The sequence below is a fragment of the Leucoraja erinacea genome, chromosome 10 (genome assembly GCF_028641065.1).
Source record: "Leucoraja erinacea ecotype New England chromosome 10, Leri_hhj_1, whole genome shotgun sequence".
NCBI lineage: Eukaryota > Metazoa > Chordata > Chondrichthyes > Rajiformes > Rajidae > Leucoraja > Leucoraja erinaceus.
The window spans coordinates 51,795,085-51,822,190 of NC_073386.1; the positions used below are offsets into that span (position 1 = coordinate 51,795,085).

Consider the following 27,106-nt stretch of genomic DNA (forward strand, 5'->3'; position numbering starts at 1 on the left):
GGGTAGACAGTCAGAACCTTTTTCTCCCAGGGTGAAAATGTCAAAAACTAGTGGGTGGCTTTAAAGGTGGCAAAGTTTGAAGGAGAGGAGGGGGGTAAATTTTGTTTAAATAGAGAGGTGCCTAGGGTGCCTGGAATATACTGCCATGGGTGGTGGTGGAGGCAAATACAACAGTGATGTTTATGAGGCTTTAGGTGAAGCACATGGACATGCAGGAATGGAGGAATATGGATCACATGCAGGCAAAGGGGATTATTTTAACTTGGAATCATATTCGGCATAGACATTGTGGGCCCAAGGGCCTGCTCTTGTGCTGCTCTGTGTTCTGTCAATCAATTAGAAAACTCAGCATGAATACACATTTCAATGTAAGCATTAATGCAGGATAGTTACAGATATAACCTATAATGAGGGCAGTGGAAAAATGGGTGGCCTAGTGTTGATGGGTAATACTCAGTAAAAGCTCGGACCAGAACAGGTGGGGCAGCGGTAGAGTTGCTGCCTTACAGCGCCGGAGACCCGGTTTTGATCCTGGCTACTGGGTGCTGTCTGTACGGAGTTTGTAGGTTCTACTTGTGACCACGTGGGTTTTTTTCCGGGTGCTCCGGTTTCCTCCCACGCTCCAAAGACTGAGGGTTAATTGGATTATCTAAATTGTCCCCTGTGTGTGGGATAGAACTGGTGGTCGACACACGCTCAGCGGACCGAAGGGCCTGAATCCACGCCGTATCTCTAAGCTAAATTCGACCACACAGAAGTTATATAAAAAGCAAAAATTGCATAATGGAAAAAGGTGGAGACCATAGGAGCAGAATTAGGCCACTTGGACCATCAAGTCTGCTTTGCCATTCGATCATGGCTGATCTATCTCCTCCTCTCAACCCCATTCTCCTGCCTTCTCCCTGTAACCTTTGACGCCCTTTATAATCTAGAACCTGTCAATCTCCGCTTTGAAAAATACCCAATGTCTTGGCCTCCACAAGACATGGCCTCTGTGGCAATAAATTCCACAGATTCCTCACCTGGGCTAAACCCAGGACTAAATAAACAATATGTGGTAAAGAAGTCTATTCCTCAAAACAATGTGTGCATTTTTAACTCTGAGTATAAATGGAAATAGAAAGCTCAAAGGCTTCTTATGTGGGGAGGATAGGCAGGAATGTCAACTAAATTAAACACAGGCAGGAAGATAAAAGGAAAATGGTAAAAGGATGAGTAATAAAATGCCCAACACTCAATGTAGTTTTGATGCGTTAAAAAATGATTGAATTTTTACATTTGCATAATATTGTGTCGTTCAAGGAAGGTGAATGGTTTACTTGTTGAATTGAGTTCTTAAGAATAACCATGTCAAGAGTGTATTTGCCAATAAGGGAGTCTGCTGGATCTCCCAGTTGCTCAGCATTTTAACTCCCCTTCCCATTCCCACACTGTCCTTTCAGTCCTAGGCCTCCTCCACTGGCAGAGTGAGGCCACACGCAAACTAAAGGGACAGCACCTTATAATCCGCTCGGGTAACTTTACAACTCAGCTGTATGAACACTGAGTGTGGGAAGGAACTGCAGATGGTGGTTTATACCGAACACAGACACAAAATGCTGGAGTAACTCAGTGGGTCAGGGTCTTGGTGAGACCACACCAGGAGTATTGCGTACAGTTTTGGTATCTAAACCTGAGGAACGACATTATTGTCATAGAGGCAGTGCCGAGACGGTTCACTAGACTGATTCCTGGGATGTCAGGACTGTCTTATGAAGAAAGGGATAGACTTGGTTTTTATATCTAGAATTTAGAAGATTGAGAGGGGCTTATAGAAACTTACAAAATTCTTTTGGACAGGCTAGATGCCAAAGATTGTTCCCGATGTTAGGGAAGCCAGGAAGGGGTCACAGCTTAAGGATAAGGGGGAAATCCTTTAAAACCGAGATGAGAAAAACTTTTTTCACACAGAGAGTGGTGAATCTCTGGAACTCTCTGCCACAGAGGGTAGTTGAGGCCAGTTCATTGGCTATATTTAAGAGGGAGTTGGATGTGGCCCTTGTGGCTAAGGGGATCAGGGGGTTTGGAGAGAAGGCAGGTACGGGATACTGAGTTGGATGATCAGCCCTGATCATATTGAATGGCGGTGCAGGCTCGAAGGGCCGAATTGCCTACTCCTGCACCTAATTTCTATGTTGACTATGTTTTCTTGTCTCCTTTCTCACCTCTGAAGGGAAGCCTTTGCCGTTTCAGGTCGGGAAAAGGGTGCTGATCTGAAATGTCGCCTATTCCTTTTCTCCAAAGATGCTGCCTGACCCACTGAGTTACTCCAGCACTTTGTGTCTATCTTCGGTATGAACATTGGATTTTCCAATTTTAAGTAATATCCTCCTATTCCCCTCCCCTCCTATTTCACTCCTCCTCTTTCTCTCCTTATCTAACTCCCTTTTGTCTCCTTTTCACCTCCAGCCTTTGCCGCTTACTCCACCCATCAGCCAAACAACTCCCCTCAACTGTGTCCACCTATCAACACTATAAAATGTCTGAAAAAGGATCCCGGCCTAAAACGTCACCTATTCTGTTTCTCCAGAGATGCTGCCTGACCTGCCGAGTTCTTTCAGCACTTTGTGTCTATCCACCTATCACTTGCCATGATAGTCACAGTTTTGACTGGCTTTATTCCCAAACCCATCGTTCTTTTCCAGCCCCCCCCCCCCCCCCCCCCCCCCCCGCCCCTCCCCATTACTGCAATCAGTCAGATGAAGGCCCCCAAACTAAAACATCACCTGTCCAATCCCGCTCCATCCGCTGAGTTACTCCAGCACTTTGCGTTTTGAACCAAAACAACATCTTTTCCACGGTCTTTCCGAAGTCCTCGCAAACTCATGAATTGGAAACAGAATGGAATCCTCCCTCAGTCTGTCAAAAGGGCAATTGTGTGACTGCCGGCCATGTCTCATAAACAGAGCAGTTACATTTCTGTGGTAACTGGGCCTGTGTAATATTTTGTGGCTTGGTGTGAATTTGTGCCAGGTTCTTGAAAAAAAAACCTGGTGTGACCTGGTGTGCAATTCTCCAAATAAATGACCTCATTAAGCTTTCGGTAATGCAGAAAAATAAGACACAGCTTTTGACAGGATGTGGATACCTTGATATCTTAGTTTTACTTCTATAAATTTACATCTTCCAAGTACAAATTTGGGAGCTGTCCTGACCTCCCATCTACCTCATTGGAGACCCTTGGACTATGTTTAACCGGACTTTACTGGACTTTATCTTGCACTAAATGTTATTCCCTTTATCCTGTATCTGTACACTGTGGACGGTTTGATCGTAATCATGTATAGTCTTTCTGCTGACTGGACAGCATGCAACAAAAAGCTTTTATTGGACCTTGGTACACATGACAATAATAAACTAAACTAAACTAAACTAAACTAAACAAGCAATAACTGCTCGGCCACTTCCAAAATCTTTAATTGTCGTCAATTCATAAAAGCTCATGTGATTAATAAGAACCACAGAAATAAAATATTGGTTAAATATGAACTTATTGGCTCAATATCTGCTGACAACATAGAACATAGCACAGGAACAGGATGCCTAGTTAAACTAATCTCCTCTGCCGGCACGTGATCCATGTCCATATCCATGAGCCTACCTGAAACCACTATCATATCTGCTTCCACAACCACCCCTGGTAGAGTGTTCCAGGTCCCCACCATCCTGTGTAAAAAAGCTGCCCCAACATCACCCTTAAACCTTGCCCCTCTCACCTCAAAGCAATGCCATCCAGTCCTTAAAGAAGTGTAAAGATGACTTTACATCCCTTTGCTTTCCAGCCACAGGAATTGAACAAATATTTTTAATGAGCTTCAAATGTGGTCTTTAAAGAACATTAGGCCTTTGTCACATTTTCAGCAGTTTCATTTAAAATCCCAGCCACAGGGTTGAACGTGAAACTGCCAACGACCTATCCAATCTAATTGTTTGCAGATGACCATACGTGAGCCTTGCATGCAAAACGATATCCCGAGACGTAAAAGCGTGAAAGATCGGAGCAGCGTTGTAATTGACGTGGAAATGCATTGTTGGAGGAGCTGCCTTTAGCGTGAGAATTTACACCAAGGGTCTGTCTACCTGTTCATACAGGTCCATGGAAAATAATTCTATAATATCATGACAAACAAAACATACTTCTAAGTCCACAAAGTGCCGGAGTAACACAGCAGATCTGGCAACATCTCTGGAGAACAAGGATAGGTCACGTTTTGGGTTGAGACCCTTCTTCAGTCTTCAGACTTCATTAGTCTGAAGAAAAATCTTCAATCGAAACATCACTATCTGTGTTCTCCAGGGTCTGACCTGCTGAGTTAAACAATAGACAATTCGGCCCTTCGAGCCAGCACCGCCATTCAATGTGATGTTAATCCAGCACTTTGTGTCTTTTTGTGTAGTAATCAGCATCTGCAGTTCTTTGTTCCTTCTCAGTCCACTTGGGTTGGCCTGCAGCCTACAGTATGAACTTCGAATGCTCCAATTTTAAGTAATACCTTTTTAGCTTTGTTTAGTTTAGTTTAGAGATACTTCGGGCCACTGAGCAGTGATCCCCGTACACTAACACTATCCTACATACACTGGGGACAACTTACACTTAACTTACAAACTTGTACATATTTGGAGTGTGTGCGGAAACGAATATCTCGGAGAAACCCAAGGAGGTCACGGGGAGAACGTACAAACTCCGTTCAGGCAGCACCCATAGTCGGGATCGAACCCGGGTCTCCGGCGCTGTAAGGCAGCAACTCTAACGCTGCGCCACCGTGCCACCTCGCTTCTCTTTTCTCTCTCCCCTCGTATTTCTCCCACCACCCCATCACCATACTCCTTTCCACTCCTCCTTAGTCATCTCCCACCTCTCCCATCTCAGAGTCCCCCATTTCCCTTCCATCCCCCTTCCACCCATATCCCTCCCTCGGGCTTTACACCACTCATTTTCTTTCCTCCATTTTCTTACAATTTCACTGTGTAGTTGTACATAAAGCAGCATTGAACCATTGGATACATTTACCTCTGTTATTAGTTGGACACCAACAAATGCCATGTTGTAAAAGTGATCTGTTATCAGTAAAATGGTGTCAGAGGTTATGGGGAGAAGGCACATATAGGATTGAGAGGGAAAGAAAGATCAGCCATGAATGAATGGCAGAGTAGACTAGATGGGCAGAATGGCCTAATTATTTGAACTTAAGAAATTATAAAATTGAAGAATGGATACTTACAGTACAAGGCATGGATCATTCATCTCTTCAAAACGACCAAGGATCTGTGGTAGAAACTCATGTTCTGCCCCAGAGCTTTGCTGGAAATTGCGCATCTAGAGTTCTTCCAGGTTCCCCTTTACTTTCATATCTCTAAAATCCTTTCAAGAATCAAGTTCCAACATCCCTACCACAGTCTGTTTTCTTTTCCTTTCTTTCCTCTAATTCTTCTACCAATTACATTTTAAATTACATTTGAATTCCCTGGATGCCTCTGATTTGGTCAACTGAAATATGATTCTTCGAATTAGATCCTTCCTGTTTCCTTTGCAGAAACGTATCATATCTTTGTAGATCTCGATTACATTTCCTGTCTGTAGCCTTTGTTTCAGCGAGAGCAAGCACAGCCAAGTAAAAACTCCCCTCATAACTAAAGTATTTCAGTCCAAGTAACATCCTTGTAAATCTGCTATGTTTCTCGCAAGTATTATCACAAACCGTCTTGTCGTATGATGACCAAATGTTCACACAGCACTCTAAACACGCCCATTCCACAGTTCCATTTCTGTGCTCAAGACATCAACCAATAAAGACAACTATCTTTAGTGGAAACAAAGAACTGCAGATGCTGGTTAATGCACAAAAGGACACAAAGTGCTGGAGTAACTGGAGGGTGGCACAGTGGTAGAGTTGCTGCCTTATGGGCCCACTTAGGCGATTTTTCAGACAACTGCCGGCGACTGTCAGAGAGAGAGAGAGAGAGAGAGAGAGAGAGAGACGACAGAGCGAGACACACACACAGAGGAGGCGAGAGAGAGACAGAGAGAGAGAGAGAGAGAGACAGAGAGAGAGAGAGAGAGAGCGAGAGAGAGAGAGAGAGAGAGAGAGAGTGAGAGAGAGAGAGAGAGAGACAGACAGAGAGGGACAGAGAGAGAGGGAGAAGTGAGAGGAGAAGGAGCCGCGAGACACACACACACACACGCACACGCACACACACACAGGAGCGCTGTATGAGTGAAATTCCCACGGTGCAAAGCCAATGTGATACAGGCACACACCGCGATGAACAGGAAGGTTGGCGCTGTAGTTAAGATGGCTAAAGCTCAGTGTACAGCAAGTCCTTTAAAAGAGGGGTGGAGAGGGAGGGGAAGGAGTGGAGACAACCTTTAAGAAGCCAGAGATACACAGCGGACATTAACATTACCGGTCGGTTATCCTTGGTTCTGAAAACTACTGCTTACGTTTATTTTTCCCAATGAGCCAAAGAAATTCACTGATCAGCACCGGCTACAACCTACAAGAACCTACGACAACCTTCGACCTCCTGGCAACCCACCTGGACCTCCTGGCGACCCACCTACAACGCCAGAGACTCGGGTTCGATCCTGACTTCGGGTGCAGTCTGCACGTAATTTGTACTTTCTCCCCGTGACCTGTGTGGGTTTTCCCCAGGTGCTCCAGTTTCCTCCCAGACTCCAAACTTGTAAAATTGTCTCTCGCGTGTGTAGGATAGTGTTAGTGCGTTGGGATGGCTGGTCGGTGGGGACTCGGTGAGCCGAAGGGCCTGTTTCTGTATTGTATCTCAAAACTAAACTAAAAACTCAGCAGGTCAGGCAGCATCTCTGGAGAAAATGGAGAGGTGATGTTTCGGGTCAGGACTCTACAATCAGTCTAATGAAGGGTCTTGACCCGAAATATCATCTATCCATGTTCGCCATAGATAATGCTTGACCTGCCGAGTTACTCCAGCACTTCGTGACCTTGAGAAAGCTCTCTTTTTTTTGTCTTCTGAACAACCTTATCTACCTCCTTTAGTGTAGGAAGGAACTGCAGATGCTGGTTTACACCAAGGGTACCACAAATATATTTTATGTAGGTATTATGTTCTTTTCACTTAGTGTGGCTGTATGGTAACTCAAATTTCACTGTACCTTAGTTGGTTAAATGACAATTAATACAACTTGAACTTGAGACATAGAGGCAGAATTTGGCCACCAAAGACACAAAATGCTGGAGGTTTGAGTTGAGACTGAAGTAGGGTCTCGACCCGAAACGTCACATATCCCTTTTCTCTAGAGATGCTGCCTGACCTGCTGAGTTACTCCAGCATTTTGTGTCTATCTACCTCCCTACTGTCTTCAGGGATCTCGGGATGCCCTTTTCCAGATCGCTCTATTCTCCAGCTCTTTTCAGTATATCTGACAATTTGGTGTACATTCATTCCTTTGTATCAATTGACCTCCCCAAATGTATCACCTCCTATTGAGCTCCACTTGCCACACACGCACCCTCGCAACCAGTACATTGATACTTTCTTCCACCAGGAAACATTCCTAGTAGTGACCACACTGCCACGTTGGGCCATGGAGTTCAGTTTAGTTTAGCGATAGAGCATGGAAACTTCAGCCCACCGAGTCGACCATCGATCACCTCTTTACACTAGTTCTATGTTATCCGACTTTCTCATCCAATCCTGACACACTAGTTACAGAGGGCCAAATAACGTACAAACCCTCACGCCTTTGGTATGTGGGAGTAAAACCGGAGCACCCGGGGGAAACCCACGCAGCCACAAGGAGAACGAGCAAACTCCATGCAGACAGAGGCCGGGATCGAACCTGGGGACTCTGGCACTCTGAGGTAGTGGCACCACCAGCTGTGGCACTGTGCTGCCCCAGAGTTGCCCGTGGAAACTCTGATGTGACGAGGTGCTAAAATAAATGCATGTTATTTCCCACCCATTGTTAATAGGATGAAGAGAAAATTAGCTTGGCTCTGAGTCAGATGCCGTTTCATCTGTCTAACCTCGTCATCCGACAATGAAATGAGGTGGACAATGTCCATTTGTTAAAATGAGCAAGATACATGCCTCAACACATAACTTCTCGCCTTCTGCTGAGCTTCTAGTCTCTGACGCACTTCGGAAAACTGGCATTTAGAGGAATGCGGCGGAAAGTCTCTAGGTTTCCACCTCGTCCAGTTTCACACACTTAAAAACACAAAGCTAAATGTCTTAACGACATATGTAATACACACAACAGCGTGCAGTTGTTTACCACTGAAGTGAATTGATTGGAAATTTGTAAGCGCTGTTTAAGAAAGTAACTTTATTCAAAGCTTTCAAGAACATCCCAAAGTACTTCTCAAAGCACACCACAAAGTAAAGGCAGCATAGTGATGCAGCGGTAGAGTTGCTGCCTTACAGCGCCAGAGACCCGGGTTTGATCCTGACTAAGGGTGTTTGTCTGTACGGAGTTTGCACGCTCTCCCCGTGACCTGCGTGGGTTTTCTCCGAGATCTTCGGTTTCCTCGCACACTCCAACTGTAGGTTAATTGGCTTGTTGTAAATGTAAAATTGTCCCTAGTGTGTGTAGGGTAGTAGCGTTAATGTGAGGGGATCGCTGGTGGATGCGGACTCAGTGGGCCAAACGGCCTATTTCTGCACTGTATCTCTAAACCAAATTCAACTAAACTATGTAATCCAGCAATTAATAGCTTCAATCCATGACTTCATCTTTTAGAACGCATCCTGGTCAAATAATATGAAAGTTGTTGCTTAATTATTGAATTAAAAGCGCCATAAAATACATTGTTTCCCATAAAGACAACCGCATAATCAGGCTTAGTTTAAAGCGCTCTTTTTTTAAGTCATCTTTTTTTTAAAATGAAGCCATGTGAAGTTAATTTCCAAAAGTACAAACTGTGAAATTGGTGTTTGAGTAACATGTTGAATTGTTGATTATTTTAAGATCTTTACGTGAATGACATTCTATTCACCTTTTAACACACTGTAAAAACTTCACTTGTGAAAATGAGAAGGTTGACGATGATAATTAAAAATTATAAGAATGGCATAAAGTTTTTGACAAAATACGGCAATTAGTTGCAGTTTTCATCTTATTTTTAAACTTAAAAACTAGCATTTGCAAAGCAAGTTAGACGAAAGCACAAGAACAGGCCCTTCAGCCCATAGTGTCCATGCTGGACATGATGCCAAATTAAACTAGTCTCCTTTGTATCCATATCCCCCTATTCCCTGCATATCCATGTGCCTATCTAAAAGTCTCTTAAATGCCACTATTGTATCCTATTTCACTCTTAGCAGCACATTCCAGGCACCCACCACCCACTATGTAAACAATTTGCCAGTACATCTCCTTTACACTTTTCCCCATCTCATCTTAAAGCTACGCACTCTAATCTTTGACACTTTAACCCTGCAAGAAAGGTTCTGACTGTCCACCCTATCTATGCCTCTGATAATTTAATATACCTATTAGGTCTCCCCTTAGGCTCCGACGTTCCAGAGAAAACAATTTAAGTTTTTCCAACCTCGCCTAGTAACATAGAAAATAGGTGCAGGAGGCCATTCGGCCATTCGAGCCAGCACCGCCACTCATTGTGATCATGGCTGATCGTCCCCTCTCAATAACCAGTGCCTGCCTTCTCCCCATATCCCTTGACCCCACCAGCCCCTAGAGCTCTATCTAACTCTCTCTTAAATCCATCCAATAATTTGGCCTCCACTGTCCTCTGTGGCAGGGAATTCCACAAATTCACAACTCTCTGGGTGAAAAAGTTTTTTTTTCACCTCAGTCTTAAATGACCTCCCCTTTATTCTACGACTGTGGCCTTGTAGCTAATGCCCTCCAATCTAGGCAGTGTTCTGGTAACCCCCTTCTGCACCATCTCTAAAGCTTCCTGCAATAGGGTGACCAGAACTGCATGCAATGCTCCAAATGTGACCTGAGCAAAGTCCTATAAAGCTGCATCATGACGTCCTGAATCGTATACTCCATGTCCTGACTGATGAAGGCAAGCCCACCATACATATTTTTACTGCTCTGTCTAGTTGTGTAGCCACTTCTAGTGAGCAATGGACTTGGACCCTAAGATCCCTCACCCTCTCTACAGGATCTTACAATCGTTATATTATAGTCTCATCTTCTCTCTCCTGAAACTCCTCATCCAATTTCCTCCAGACGCCACACCATTGTTTTCTCTCTGCACCGAAACAACAAACTTTCTACGGTTCAGTTAATACTTTCTCTGCCGTCCAAAATCAAGATATGGCAATAATAATCAACTCCAATTTGAAAAATGTGATAAAGAAAGTAGGACACAGAGTGCTGGAGTAACTCAGCGGGACAGGCAGCATCTCTGGAGAACATGGACAGGCGATGTTTCAGGTCGATCCCTTCTTCACTCTAAAGAAGGGTCTTTACCCAATATTCTCTAAAGATGCTGCCTGACCTATTGAGTTACGCCAGCACTTTGTGTCCATTTTTGTAAACCAGCATCTGCAGTTCCTTGTTTCGACATTAGAATTAAACTGGGCGTCATGGTGGCGCAGCGGTAGAGTTGCTGCCTCACAGCGCCAGAGACCCGGGTTCGATCCTGACTACGGATGCTGCCTGTACCCGTAGGTTTTCTCCCGTTTCGTCGGTTTCCTCCCACACTCCAAAGACGTGCAGGTTTGTAGGTTAATTAGCTTTGGTAAATATTGTAAATTGTCCCTAGTATGTACAGGATAGTGCTAGTGTACGGGGATCGCTGGCCAGCATGAACTCAGTAGGCCGAAGAACCTAATTCCGTACTGTACCTTTAAACTAAACCGAAACTAAACTACAGGTCTTGCTCAAACTCATGCATTAGGCCACTGTGGGAGACCATGTTGGTCTAGGTCACCAGTAGGGACACAGAGGGGTTATGTGGAGCCAGTTCCACACAGAATGTTACTCTCCATTGACTAACAGAGAGTACACGTTTTTACATCAAATTTGCTAACCACATAAACAGAAGATCATTTAGCCTATATTACTAAACACAATTTAGGCCCTTGAGTTTATGTTCTCCATCTGATTAATTGTTTCAATCACATTCCCCATCAATTCATTTTATACTAAACGAATCTCTCTCATAGATTAATGTCCCGACCCTTCATCAGTCCAACATGAAACGGCACCAATCCATGTCTCCATGGATGCTGCTTGACCCGTTGAGTTACTCCAGCACTTTATGCCCGTTTTTACAAACTAGTATCTACAGTTCCTTGTGTCTCCCAATTATCTCTTAAGTTTTGGTCAATTTTTAAACTTCAATTGACAACTTTAAAACAGGGTGTCGGGGGGTACGGGGGGGGGGGGGGGAGGGGGGGGGGGAGGAGGTGGAGGCAGGAGAATGGGATTGAGAGGGTGGGATAGATCAGCCATGATAGAATGGCGGAGTAGACTGGATGGGCCGAATGGCCTAATAGTGCTCCTATAACTTATGAACATGTATTGCAACAAAGGTGCTTTGCAGACTCACTACGGCAAAGAGCACTCCAGAGTGAGGGACTAGATAATACAATGGCTGATGGTGTGCGAGTTAGTCTGAAGACGGACATCAAGTTGAAAAGTTTCCCACTTTTGTCGGAAAACCGGCACTTGGTTGCAACTCAAGTTGTGCAGCAACTCCGCCTGTCAGCGATCAGCTAGTTATGCCTGCCATGCAGACAGCGAAGAAAGTTGTACTTTACCTGAAAATATTTTTTTTTCTTCCACATCACATCAGTTTTAAATATCTATGGTTCCATGCGACCAGTTTTACATAAACACAAACTTTCTTCGCAATTCACTTTCCGTTACTTTCTGAAGGAGTTGTGCTAGCTAGATGAATCTATCCATATCTTAAAAAAAATTATAAACTTTCCCAGACTTAGCCAAGAACCACTGGTGGCCCGCGGCAGAACGGCAACAGAAGGATTTACAAGAAGGGATTACATACCTTCATGAAGAAGAACACTTTCCCATCAACACAACTGTCCAGGGTGGTTATACATATGAATGTCTTCGTTTGGGGATCTTCAGTGATCAGACTCTGGTTTTGATGTTACTTAGAATTTCCTACTTTCTCGGTCTCTCTCTATCTCACATAAGCAGAGCTGAAGTAAGATGCCTGCAAAGAAAAAAAAACCCTCTAACATTCTGGGAATTCTTGGGAGTCAGCCAAGGATCCCAGAATTCCATACGACGCACAGACTGTTTCAATTAGACGCCCTGGCTAGGAGCAATCACAGCAGTTTAGACTCACTTGCATTTGCCCAAGGGATTCTGCTTGTTACTGACAACAAGGACTGAGTTTAGTTTAGTTTTGAGATACAGTGCGGAAACAGGCCCTTCGGCCCAACTGGTCCACACCGACCAGCGTCCCCTGCACATTAACACTATCCTACACACACTACGGACGATTTTACACGTATACCAAGCCAATTAACCTGCAAACCTGTACGCCTTTGGAGTGTTGGAGGAACCCGAAGATCTTGGAGAAAACCCACGCGGTCATGTACAAACTCCGTACAGTCAGCACCCGTAGTCGGGATCAAACCCGGGTCTCTGATGCTGCAAGCGCTGTAAGGCAACAATTCTACCACAGCGCCACAGTGCCAATGGGAAACACTGTCGGCCCTGAGGTTCTGCCGGACATATTTTATTGTTAGAACTTGTCCAAAAAGCAGTACAAAGGGACAGGAAATTACAGTGTTGGGCTGCCTCGTGGCTCCAAGATTTGTTTGGGTAGCTTTTGGGAATTAACCAGACTTCTTCCTGTCCCCGGAACACAATGACTACAAGCAGCAAAAAAAAGACACAAAGCGCTGGAGTAACTCAGTGGGTCTGGCAGCTTCTCTGCTGGACATGGATGGGTAACGTTTCGGCTCGAGATTCTTCTTCGAATCCTTCTTTGGGTTCGGTTATTGGGAATCCCATCCCTAAAAAGGTGACACAACGGCACAGACTCTGACTCCCATCGCCACATACCTAGGTTCGATGCTGACCTCGGGTGCTGTCTGTATGTGGAGTTTGCACGTTCCTCCTGTGACCTGGTGGGTTTCCTCCAGGTGCTCCGGTTTCCTCCCACATCCTATGAATGTGTGAGTAGGTTTATTGGCCATCTGTAAGATGCCCCTGGTGTGCAGGGATTGGATGAGGAATGTGGGAATACATAGATCTAGAGCAAAGGGGTGATCGATGGTTGGTGTGAACTCGTTGAGGCGAAGGGCCTGTTTCCACGCTGTGTCCCCAAACTCAACAAAACTAAACTTCATACTACATTTTACTGAAAGCAATCTGCTTCCACTTATGCAAAGTGGGTTCGAAATTCAATACTCGATGTTTTTTTTCTCTCATTTTACTGTAATTGAAAATGTACTTGTTCCTGAATAAAATGTGACACAGACCACATATGGGTTGATTTGTCTCAATTGAAAGTCAATTGTCAGCCACTGATTTTACTTCTATATCAAGGCTCGTTGGCTGGTATTTTTTATCTCATGCAACAACCCATTTTTGAGAGAGGCTGGAGGAACTGCAGATGCTGGCATCACGTGCAAAAACCCAAAGTGCTGGAGGAACTGGGCAGGTCTGGCAGCATCTTTGGAGGGAGGCGAGTCTGTGGCATCTGTGACCTTACAGAGGGTGGTGAATCTGTGGAATTCATTGCCACAGATGGCCGTGGTTGCCAAGTCATTGGGTATTTTTAAAGCAGAGACTGACAGGTTCTTGATTAGTAATATAGACACATAGAAAATAGGTGCAGGGGGAGGCCATTCAGCCCTTCGAGCCAGCACTGCAATTCATTGTGATCATGGCTGATCATCCCCTATCAATAACCCGTGCCTGCCTTCTCCCCATATCCTTTGACTCCACTAGCCCCTAGAGCTCTATCTAACTGTCGCTTAAATCCATCCAGTGACTTGGCCTCCACTACCCTCTGTGGCAGGGAATTCCATAATAGTGTCAAAGGTAATGGGGAGAAGGCAGGAGAATGGGGTTGAGAGGGAAAGATAGATCAGCCATGATTGAATGGTAGAGTAGACTTGATGGGCTGAATGGTCTAATTCTGCTTCCATGCCTTACAGTATGAACATGAATGTACAGACAAAGTCTTGGAGCCTTCTTTGTAGAACTAAGGAAAACTTTGACTCATTTGGCCTGGATCGAAGTAGTTTTTTGTCACTGCTGAGAGAATTCAGTGTTCCAACACAAATAGTTTCCAAAGTGCTCAACAGTTAATGAAGAGGTTTTGATATGCAGTGACTGGTTGTAGCGTAGGAAACAGGGAGGCAAACATACCCAACCAGCTCCCACAAGAAACAATGTAATGATGCCCAAAGAATCTCATTCCGATGTTGTCGGAAAAATAGACGTTGGCAGAGGACTCCCTGTTCTTCCACTAATCCCTTGGGACCAGAGACTGGTGAAAACGTTTAGTTTAATTTAGAGATACAGCATGGAAACAGGCCCTTTGGCCCACCGTCCATACCGACGAGTGATCACTCCGTACACTAGTTCCATCCTACACACTAGTAACAATTTACAGAAGCCAATTAACCTAGAAACCTGCACGTCTTTGGAATGTGGGAAGAAACCGGAGCACCCAGAGAAAACCCACGTGTTCACAGGGAGAGCATACAAACCCCGTACCGACATCACCCTTAGTTAGGATCAAACCCCAATCTCTGGCGCCGTGAGGCAGCACCTCTACTGCTGCGCCACCGTGCCGCACAAAATAGTGAGATATCAGAAAATATCTAGTGGTAGCGACTAGTTCTACCCTTCCCAGTTCGTGTCTGTGGAACTGGTGGGTAACAATCCTGAGAACTACATTCTGCACTCTGTATCTTCCTCTGTGTTCTATCTGAACGGGCAGCACAGTGGCACGGCTGATCGAGCTGCTGCCTCACAGCGCCAGAGACCCGGGTTCGATCCTGGCCTTGGGTGCTGTCTGTGTGTGTGGAGTCTGCGTGTTCTCATTGTGACCGCGTGGGTTTCCACCAGGTGCTCCAGTTTGCTCCCACATCCCAATGACGTGCGGGTTTGTGTTTTAACTGACCCTCTGTAAATTGCCCCTAGTGTGTAGGGAGTGGATGAGTAAGATGGATAACATAGAACTAGTGTGAACGGGTGATCGATGGTCGGCGTGGACTCGGTGGGCTGAAGGGCCTGTTTCCATGCCGTATCACTAAACTAAACTTTTGTACTTGAATTCAAATCGATTGCATTTAGGTATAACATTATCTTATTTGATTGAATAAGATGCAGAACAAAGTGTTTCACTGTACCTCGGAGCACACGCCAATAATAGACCTCAGCTGGTTCTCAGTGATTGTGGTTGTAACAGTACTGGGGTGCATCCTTTCATGTGGTCCCAACTACATGCTTCATGCGATCCATGAAGAGACAAAGTCTGGACTCCCTCCTCCACGCACATCAGTCTGTATTAAGTTCTAAAATCTAATGGGCTTTGATCTTGTTGAATGGTGATCAAGCCTTGGGGGTTGAGTGGACTGGCTTGGCTCCACTGCCCTGTTGCACTGACGTGACTTTTCCAATTCCCCACCAAGCAACCTGGTGATGTCAACAAATGAGGCAAGGAAAAGATCTCAGTCTCCAGTGCCCGAGCCGGCTGCCTGCCCCTTTTCCGGGGTTATGTCCGCGCCTGGGTGGGGTTGGCAAGGGACTGCGCGCTGTCCTCGGGCACCCTGGGACTGCTGAGGGTTGAATGTATCCTCAATAAGGATTGTAACATAGTTGTATAGTAGTTTATTTAGTATATTTGTTCATCTTGTATTATGGTGGTGGGTTCGGTTCTGTTTTGTTGCATTGCAAATATTATTTTTAATAATTGAATAATTCTTTGAAAAAAAAAAAAAAGGGGGACTTCTGAGAATCCAGAACTACTGAACATTGAACCAGCCCTAATCTACGTCATTAAGGTGGAAGTGCAGAGAGTGCATAGTGTAGGGGTGGCACAGTGGCACAGCGGTAGAGTTGCTGCCTCACAGCTCCAGAGATCCGGGATCGATCCCGACAACAAGTTCTGTCTGTGTGGAATTTGCACATTTTTTTCTGTGATTGCGTGGGTTTTCTCCGGGTGTTCTGATTTCCTCCTATATTCCAAATTTATGCAGATTGTCCCTAGTGTCAAGGTTTGAACTAGTGCATGGGTCATCGTTAGTGGGCACGAACCCGGTGGGCCAACGTGCCTGTTTCCACACTGTGCCTTTAAAATAAGCTGAGCTTCCAGAAGTTAAACACTGAAACAATGCAAGCTATATCAATAGACAATAGGTGCAGGAGTAGGCCATTTGGCCCTTCGAGCCATCACCGCCATTCAATGTGATCATGGCTGATCATCCCCAATCAGTACCCCATCCTGCCTTCTCTCCATATCCCCTGACTCCACTATCTTTAAGAGCCCTATCTAGCTCTCTCTTGAAAGTATCCACTGTCCTCTGAGGCAGAGAATTCCACACTCACAACTCTCTGTGTGAAAAAGTGTTTCTTTCTTGTCTCCGCTCTAAATGGCTTACCCCTTATTCTTAAACTGTTGCCCCTGGCTCTGGACTCCCCCATCATCGGGAACATGTTTCCTTCCTCTAGCTTGTCCAAACCCTTAATAATGTTTCAATAAGATGCCCTCTCATCCTTCTAAACTCCAGAGTGTACAAGCCTGGCCGCTCCATTCTCTCAGCAAATGACAGTCCCGGCATCCTGGGAATTAACCTTGTAAACCTACTCCCTCAATAACAAGAATGTCCTTCCTCAAATCAGGGGACCAAAACTGCACACAATACTCCAGGTGTGGTCTCACTAGAGCCCTGAACAACTGCAGAAGGACCTCTTTTCTCCTCTACTCAACTCCTCTTGTTATGAATATCATTAAGCTGGAAAGAGGTCAGAGAAGATTTACGAGGAAGTTGCCAGAACTCGAGAGGTTGAGCTGGAGGGAGACTTTGGGCTGGCTAGGACTTCATTGGAAAACGACGAGGGGCGATTTTATGGTCTATAAAATCATGAGGATAATTGACAGGGTGAATGACCAGTGTCTTTTACCCAGGGTAGGGGAATCAGGAACCGTAGGTTTAAGGTGGGAGAGGGAATATTTAATACGAACCTGAGGGACAACCTTTTCACACGGAGAGTGATAGGTATATGGAACAAACTGCCGGAGGAGGTGGTTGAGGCAGTTAGTGTAACAACATTTAAAATACATTTTGACAGGATAAGAATGGTTTAGAGAGATATGGACCAAACACGGGCAAATGGGACTAGCTTGGATGAGGCATCTTGGTCACATGGAGAAGTTGGGCTGAAGGGCCTGTTTCCATGCTGTATTACTCTGTGCCTCTATATTTTTGCACATGAACATGAACTCTACAGCTGATGGACAGATGAAGGTTTATTCGATTAAGAACAGACGATTCATTCTCAGTAGCAGAGATCAAAGGACAATGCTTGCAGTGCCACCCAGTCCCTTTGGACAATTACCTTTGAAGATTTAAAAACTACAGAATTAAGTTTGCCATTAAGCTTGGCTAATTTATACTCAGCCCATTATGCCCAATTACAATTGACTGCTACACAAACACACACACACACACACACCCACATTGATACATTAATGGCTGTAATATTTGTGTAGTCGGCATTGGGAATATTTAAAAGTCATTCCAAATGCTTGGGGCATTTACTTATTTTTGTTGAGGCAAATTTACGGGTGATCAGTCACCATTGTAGAATTTCTTTTTTGAACATTAAAGCAAGGAGCTGTTACTGATATTAAACAGTGGTCCAGGATTTGTTATCCAGTCAGTGAAAAGACTATACATGATTACAAGCAGGCCACCCACAGTGCACAGAAACATGATAAAGTCCTGTATAGCCCAATTAAACAGTGCAATGAGGTAGATAGGTCATGTGGTGATAGTTCAGTTGCATCAACTATGGAAGAAACTGTCCCTGAATCTGGAGATGTGCGTTTTCACACTTCTGTACCTCTCATAATACTTCTTATACCTCTCATAATTTTATTTATTTATTCAGGTCTAATCTCAACCTCTGATGTTCCAGAGAAAACAATCCACATTTGTCCAACCTCTCAGTTAATGAACAGAACTTGATCAAATATCATTGCGTTATGTCATTTTACTGCAAAATGTATTTTTGAACAGAGCATTTTTAAGGCAGAGATATATAGATTCTTGATTAGTGCGGGTGTCGGGGGTTATGGAGAGAAGGCAGGAGAATGTGGCTGAGAGGGAAAGATAGATCAGCCATGATTGAATAGCGGAGTAGACTTGATGGGTTGAATGGCCTAATTCTGCTCCTATCACTTCTGAACTTTCTATCTTCATTTCAGATTTCCATCAACTGCAATTCTTGTTCCATTTTGTCGTCAAAGGTTAAAACTACAACATAGGTCACACAAAGCAGTTTATGATGCATGGGCAGCCAGTTTTACAGCACGTCTGATTTTTTTTACTGATGAGGGCAATGTATTTATACATCTGCATTCAGGTACAAATTCCAAGGAGTTACTTTTTTCTTTGGCATTGATTTGGGTCTTTGAAAATTACATTGCCCAATGTTAGTACTCAATCTCAATCTGTCTAATCGCAGTGTGATGAAGGTCGGACCTGAAACGTCACGCAGCCTTTTTCTCCAGAGATGCTGCCCGACCTGTTGAGTTACTCCAGCACTTTGCGTCTGCCAGTAGACTTTGTATAAACCAGCATCTGCAGTTCCTTTCGACACACTCAGTCTCTATCCAATTGTGTGAACTGTAGATCAATTGGTGAGGTCGCACTTGGAATATTGCGTTCAGTGTTGGGCACCATGCTAGAGGAAGAATGTTTTAAGCTGGAAAGAGTGCTCAGAATGTTTAAGAAGGAGCTGCAGATGCTGGGAAATCGAAGGTACAAAAAAATGCTGGAGAAACTCAGCGGGTGCAGCAGCATCTATGGAGCGAAAGAAATAGGCAACGTTTCAAACCGAACCCCCGAAACGTTGCCTATTTCCTTCGCTCCATAGATGCTGCTGCACCCGCCGAGTTTCTCCAGCATTTTTGTGTACATAAGAGTGCTCAGAAGATTTGCAAGGATGTTTCCAGGACTTGAAAGCCTGTTGATAGGAAGAGGTTGGACAGGCTAGACTTTACTACTGTACTTAGAGTGAAGGAGGCTGAGAAGTATTCTTATCACAACATTTAAGAGACATTTGGACAGGTATATGGATAGGACAGGTTTTGAAGGATGTGGTCCAAATGCAGGCAGGTGGGATAGTATAGATGGGGCAAGTTAATCGGCATGGGCAAGTTGGGCAGAAGGGCCCGTTTCCATGCTGTGTGACTCTTTGCTCTAGGTGTATAAAATCACGATCGGAATAAATAGGGAGAATGCACAGACTCCTTTTCCCCCAGTTGTGAAATCAAGAAGTAATCTCTGGAACTCTCTGCCACAGAGGGTAGTCGAGGCCAGTTCATTGGCTATATTTAAGAGGAAGTTAGATGTGGCCCTTGTGGCTAAGGGGATCAGAGGGTATGGAGAGAAGGCAGGTACGGGATACTAAGTTGGATGATCAGCCATGATCGTATTGAATGGCGGTGCAGGCTCGAGGGCCGAATGGCCTACTCCTGCACCTAATTTCTATGTTTCTAAGTAGAGGACACAGATTTAAGGAGAAGGGAGGAATGATTCAATTGGAACCTTGGGTAACTCGGGGCAACTTTTTCCACACAGAGGGTTGTGGGTAGAGGTGAGGAGCTACCAGGAGAGGCAGTCCAGTCAGGCACAACAACAACATTTCATAAATTCTAAAGTCATAGAAGCAGAATTTGGCCAGTTTGGCCCATCAGGTTTGCTCCACCATTCAATCATGGCTGATGTATCTTTCCCTCTCAACCCCATTCTCATGCCTTCTCTGCATTACCTTTGACACCCTTACTAATCATGATGACTTCATAATTTTACTGTCAATCTCCGCATTAAAAACACATTTGTTGCACTGAATTTGCTGTGGGTCGATCAGAAATCACAGAGGTCTCAGTTTAATCGGTTCCTCTTTGGTGTGAAACAGCATAAACATAATGCACACTTGAATTTGATCCGTTTTGCTACTCCTTTGACAGGGATTTGATTTGGCACCGGCATTCAAAACAACACTATTTCAGTGCACAAAATGTGCAAATTCAATTGCCAGATATTCATATTTATTTTTACTTATGCATGTATAAAATTAAACCTTTAGGTTATGTAGCCATCCCTATGAACACACGACACATGCTTTTTAATATATTACAATCAGTAAAGCTGCAAAAGTTTTAACACTGAGAGATTGTAAAAGATGTTACCAGGAAAATAATTTAACATATGTGGAGTAGCTCCAAAAAAAACCTGTTCCCTGATGGTTCCAAAAATCTGGTTCTAATTGACATTGAGATTGTGCAGATGGAACGGGAGGAAATTCATATTGAAGAATTTGTAACTAAGATGCAGGGCCAATCAACGGTTAACAGTATATTCGGGAAAAGAGGTGCATAGATAGATGTCAAAGATGATGACAATTGTGCTGGAAAAGTCATAACATGGTTTGGTTTTATTTACTTTAGAGACAGCACAGAAACAGGACCTTCGCCCCACTGACCAGCGATTCACGCACATTCATAGCAAAAGGATTTGAGTATAGGAGCAGCGAGGTTCTACTGCAGTTGTACAGGGTCTTGGTGAGACCACACCTGGAGTATTGCGTACAGTTTTGGTCTCCAAATCTGAGGAAGGACATTATTGCCATAGAGGGAGTGCAGAGAAGGTTCATCAGACCGATACCTGGGATGTCAGGACTGTCTTATGAAGAAAGACTGGATAGACTTGGTTTATACTCTCTAGAATTTAGGAGATTGAGAGGGGATCTTATAGAAACTTACAAAATTCTTAAGGGGTTGGACGGGCTGGATGCAGGAAGATTGTTCCCGATGTTGGGGAAGTCCAGGACAAGGGGTCACAGCTTAAGGATAAGGGGGAAATCCTTTAAAACCGAGATGAGAAGAACTTTTTTCACACAGAGAGTGGTGAATCTCTGGAACTCTCTGCCGCAGAAGGTAGTCGAGGCCAGTTCATTGGCTATATTTAAGAGGGAGTTAGATGTGGCCCTTGTGGCTAAGGGGATCAGGGGGTATGGAGAGAAGGCAGGTACAGGATACTGAGTTAGATGATCAGCCATGATCATATTGAATGGCGGTGCAGGCTCGAAGGGCCGAATGGCCTACTCCTGCACCTAATTTCTATGTTTCTATGTTAACACTACCCTATATACACACACACACACGGGGGACAATTTCAAACTTTTTTTTTCATACCAAGCCAATTAACCTATAATCCGGCACGTCTTTGCAGTGTTTTAGAAAACCGAAGATCTCAGAGAAAACCCACGCAGGTCACGGGGAGACTCTGTACAAACAAGCGCCCGTAGTCGGGATCAAACCTGGGTCTCTGGCGCTGTAAGGCAATAGCTCTACCACTGCGCCACCATGCCGCCCTAATTGTCCAATCTGTAGTAACAGTTTAGATTGTGTAACTGAGCTGTTTTCAGATAATGTACATCTCAGAGTTATAATTACACAGCAAGGAAACAGACCCTTCAGCTCAACTTGCCAATGCCAACCAAGATGCCCCATCGACGCTAATCCCACCTGTCTGCATTGGATCAATATCCCTCTAAACCTTTCTTATCCATGTATCGCTGCAAATGTCCTTTAACGTTTATAGTTCCGTATGCTCACTACCCTCTGTGTGAAAAGGTTGCCCGTCAGGTTCCGACTCAATCTTACTCATCTTAAACATACGTCCTCTGGTTCCTACTCTGAATAAAAGACTCTTAAAATGCATCTCTGGTACAAGCATACAAGAAACTCAATGCCACATTGAAAAGGTAGACAGTCAGAACATGTTTCCCAGGATGGAAATATCAAATACTAGAGAGCAAAGCTTTAAGGTGAGAGAGGCAAAGTTTAAAGGAGATGTGCGGGGCAAGTTTTTTTTTTTGAAAGGGTGTGGTAGGAACCCAGAATGCGTTGCCGGGGTGGTTGTGGAGGTACGTACGATAGCGACAATGAAGATACTTTTAGTAAGTCACATGGATATGCAGGGAATGAGGGACATGGATCATGTGCAGGCAGATAAGAGTCAATCATGGCATTATGTTCGGCACGGACATTGTGGGATGACCGGCCTGTTTCTGTAATCTGGAGATACTGGGTGGAAACAGGCCATTCAGACAACTGAGTCCCCACTGACCAGTGATCACCCCATACACTAGCACTATCCTACACACTAAGGACAATTTACAATTTTACAGAAGCCAATTAACCTACAAACCTCACCGAGTGGTGCCTCGATGGCAGCCTCGCCTGCAGTCTGTCCTTTGTCTTTTGTTTTTGTTATCTTTAGTGTGTTTAAAAAGTATGCGCAAATGGTCTCTGGTTTGTTTCAATCTCTTGCCTTGTCGGAGATGCGATTGTTTTCCGGGTCGTAATTCCGATCGCTTTGCGGCCTAACATTGTGGAGCTGGAGACCTTGCTCAGGACTGACTTTGAGCCTGAGATCGATGCTCCAATCGTGGCCTGTGGACTTTAACATCAAGGAGCTCGCAGTCTCGGGAGAGACCGAGTCGGGAAGCTCCAAGACCCTGGGCAGCTGAGATTCCTCCCCCCCCCCCGATGCAGCAGCTTGATCGCCCCGACGAGGAGGCCCGCTGCCGGCTACGGGAGTTTGATCGTCCCGTCAACGGAAGGTTAGAGGCCCACGACCGCAGGAGGACAAAGAAGGGAAGAGATTGAAGTTTTTTTTTTCGCCATCCATCACAGTGAGGAATGTGGAGGAGTCGCTGTGGTGGATGTTCATGTTAAAATGTATTTTTTGTGTTCTGTTACTTTTGATTTGTGTGACTGTGTGGCAAATCAAATTCCTCATATGTTGCGAAACATACTTGGCTAATAAAGTATGATTACGATGATTATTATTAAACTTATAAATCTTTGGAGTGTGGGAGGAAACCGGAGTACCTGGAGGAAACCCACAGTCATTGGGAGAGCGTACAAACTCTGCACAGACAGCCCCCAGTCAGGATCGAACCCAGGTCTCTGGCGCTGTAACGCAGTGACTATCGCTGCGCCACTGTGCCACCCTGTACTGTTCTACGGTAAGAGGCTGGAAACACATTATCCCCATAATTCATTTTCTGTGGCCAGAATCAACAACTGTGTCCAGTTTGGCTGTTGCAGTGAGGAACTTCCTTGATTCTCGAAAAAAAAAGTTCACAAAAAATCTCAGTTCGGAGCATCGAAGCACTTTTTGGCACTCGACAATGTCTGGGAGGAAGAGACTGAGATTTCTCAGGGGGAGCCATTTCAAAGTAGAACTGAAATGTTGACTGTTCCATCATAGGAAGTCAAGGATTATTCAGCAACTCTTTCCGACCCAGTAATAGAAGTTTCTAAAAGGCTGGATATCTAGATATTCATATTAATCCATTAATATAATGAGTAAAACACAAAGTGCTCGGGGAACTCTGCAGATTAGATATTTGTGGAGGGAATGGACAGATGACATTTTGGGTTGGGATCCTTCCTTAGACTGATAGTAGTAAGCGGGGAGAAGGGAGGGGGGTTAAGAAGGGTCCAGGCCGAAAATGTTATCTGTCCTTTCCCACAGATGCTGCCTGACCTGCTGAATTCCTCCACAGGGAGAACATGCAAACTCCACAGAGAGCACCCAAGGTCAGATTGAACCCGGGTCTCTGTTGCGGGGCAGCACCTCTACCAGCTGCACCACTGTGCTGCCCACATCTGCTCTTTCCGAATCAAATGTTGTTCATATCTCCGCAAAATGTGACGTTGAAAGAAGAACTCAATAATTGATATGCTTGGTCAAAAAAAAGTTTAGATTCTTACTTTGTACAACTTAAGTTAACTTTTCACTGTGACTTGTCTGGTGAAAGCACCGGACATGTTTGCAGCACTTTGAAAGAGCTTGGAGTGATGAATTTTGAGCCCCTTAATGCTTATCCACTAAAGCCTGGATTGGACATACGAGAACGCTCTAACTTTGTGATCAGTATGATGATTTAAGACATCTATTTTTTTGAAAGTCATATTTCTTAACATGATATATAAAATGAGCAATTAAATTATGACTTTGCATCCAATTGTGGAATACTAGACAAGGACAGGCATGAGGATTGAGTTATTTAGAGCAATACTCTTTGGGATTTTTGAGAATGAGAGGTGAACTTAATCTGAGAAGATTTAGTGTAGTAGCAAACAGGATGCCTTCAAAATATACACAATTAACTTTAGATGCACCAGTGATTGGAACTCAAGAATGAACAGGTGAAAATATACGCAGTTCCTATATTCAACCACAATCTCCAAACTCGCAAAATGTAGTCATAAGTGTAATTAGGCCATTCAGCCCATCAAGTCTACACCGTCATTCAATCAAGGCTGATCTATCTTTCCCTCTTAACCCAATTCTCCTGCCTTCTCTGATCAAGCACTTAAAAGCATCCACTTAACTTGGCCTCCACAGCATTCTCTATATAACACTTTGCATAGAAGGAAAGGTATCTTAATATCATGGTTACAGGTAGAGGGAGGGAAGGTGGGTGGTGCAGATACAGCGATCAGGCCAATAACCAAAGCACAAAGGGTATAGACTATATAAGTACTTGAGGAATCAAATATTATACAAAGACCCACCCCTCCCAGGCCGCAGCCTCAGTTCACTCCTTCCATGAGTCTAAAAACAGGGACCACCAGGTTTAAGAACAGCTTCTTTCCAGCAACTATCAGACTCTTGAACACTGCGCACCACTAACCTCAACTAAAAACTTCAATGGACTGTCACTGGTTGCACTAACGACTGTTGTTTTGCATTGGCATTGCAGTTATTAATTTTAAAGAATAATACAAGATTGTGGTAAAGTAAATACAAAAGTTAGGAAAATGTGACAAATCTTTTCAAAACATTTTATGGACAAGGCTGCAATTCTGGCAAACAGAACTAACGTCAGGAATAAGTCCAACATCCTTGAGTGCCAGATTGAAGACTGTAAAGCTGAAACTAATGCAGATAATGCATTTTTAAAAAGGTGATGAACCTGCAACTGAAGGAAAGGCAGTCAGGAGAGGAGTGGGTGACCACAAGGAAGAGGAACAGTGGGCAGCACAGTGGTGCAGAGGGTTTCTGCCTTACAGCACCAGAGCTGGGTTCGATCCTGACTGCGGGTGCAGCCTGCATGGAATTGGTTCGTCATAGGGTTTCTCCGGTTTCCTCCCCTGCTCCTGAGATGTAGTTTTGTAGGATAATTGGCTTCTGTAAGTTGTCCAATATGCAGGATAATGTTAGCGTACAGGGTGCTCGCTGGTCAGCGCACTCAGTGGGCCCGAAGGCCCCGTTTCCATGCTGTGTCTCTAAAGTCTAAAGTAAAGGAAGGCAAGGATACCTCAGAGCACTTTTTACACTAGCACTGTCACTAAGTCCAGCACTTAGCAGCATGGTGCGCTGACAACAACCTGGCCCTTAACTCCAAGAAGACCAAGGAGCTCATTGTAGACTTCAGGAAGTCCAGAGGCGGCACGCACACCCCCATCCACATTAACGGGACGGAGGTGGAACGTGTTTCTAGCTTCAGGTTCCTGGGAGTCAACATCTCCGATGACCTCTCTTGGACCCACAATACCTCTACTCTGATCAAGAAGGCTCACCAGCGTCTCTTCTTCCTGAGGAGACTGAAGAAGGTCCATCTGTCTCCTCAGATCCTGGTGAACTTCTACCGCTGCACCATCGAGAGCATCCTTACCAACTGCATCACAGTATGGTATGGCAACTGCTCTGTCTCTCTGAATCTCCCCTCCATTGAGTCTGTCCAAAGCAAGCGCTGTCTGCGGAGGACGCTCAGCATCGCCAAGGACTGCTCTCACCCCAACCATGGACTGTTTACCCTCCTACCATCCGGGAGGCGCTACAGGTCTCTCCGTTGCCGAACCAGCAGGTCGAGGAACAGCTTCTTTCCGGCCGCTGTCACTCTACTAAACAACGTACCTCGGTGACTGCCAACCACACCCGCCTCGCCCTCCCCCCCCCCCACCCCCCCCCACCCCCCCCCCGGACACTTATTATTTATTTTTTAATTCAAATCGTTTGCTATGTCGCTCTTCAAGGGAGATGCTAAATGCATTTCGTTGTCTCTGTACTGTACACTGACAATGACAATTAAAATTGAATCTGAATCTGAATCTGGTTTCTCTGCTTGAAATGGTGGATGCAAGCATCTTTAGTTTAGCTTAGAGATACATCAAGGAAACATGCCCTTCGGCCCATGCTGGCCACTGATCCCCAATTGACATTGGCTCTACCTTATCCCACCATCTCATCCACTCTCTACATACTTGGGAGAATTTACAGAAGGCAATTAACCCTCACATCTTGGGGATGTGGGAGGAAACCGAAGCACCCAGAGGAAACCAATGGGGTCGCAGTGAGAACATGCAAACTCCACACACAGACAGCAACAGAGATCAGGATCAAACCTGGGTCTCTGGTACTAATGTATGTGGCAGCAAATCTACCAGCTGCGCCACTGTGCTGCCCAAAATGGAGCCAGAACCACAGGAACAGCATTTACAATTGGTGAGGAACAAATGTCTAAGGGCAACTGTGCTAAGAAACTCAATAGGGAGGAAGAAGGCAGATGTTTGTATGGCTAGGGGCACAAATCCAGAAAGGTGTATTGCCGCTCTGCTGCCAAAGACAAGGCTGAACAGTTGCAGAGCATGGTAAACAGCAGTGGTAAACAGCCAGCGGCCATGGTACATTTAGGTGCTCATGCTATTGTGAAAAAAGAAAATCTGAAGAACAGGAACTTGTGCCAGGTTCCTGCCAAAGCAGCACACTGTCCAAGTGGATGTTTTTTTTAAAGCATAGCCGACTCAAAAAGGCAGCCAGCATCACACCATCCTGCCCACACTAATTTCACTCCTGCCATCGG

General features: G+C 44.8%; 1 protein-coding gene across 2 annotated transcripts in view; it reads right to left on the reverse strand.

The window, feature by feature from the left end:
• The window catches only part of ddr2a (discoidin domain receptor tyrosine kinase 2a), a 139,822-nt gene extending 127,541 nt beyond the window's left edge, over positions 1-12,281 (reverse strand). For both annotated transcript variants that reach the window (XM_055642301.1, XM_055642300.1), the window contains exon 1: positions 12,009-12,281. The gene's annotated coding sequence lies outside the window, so the exon portion shown is untranslated. The remainder of the gene's footprint in view (positions 1-12,008) is intronic.
• Between the last annotated feature and the right edge of the window lie 14,825 nt (positions 12,282-27,106).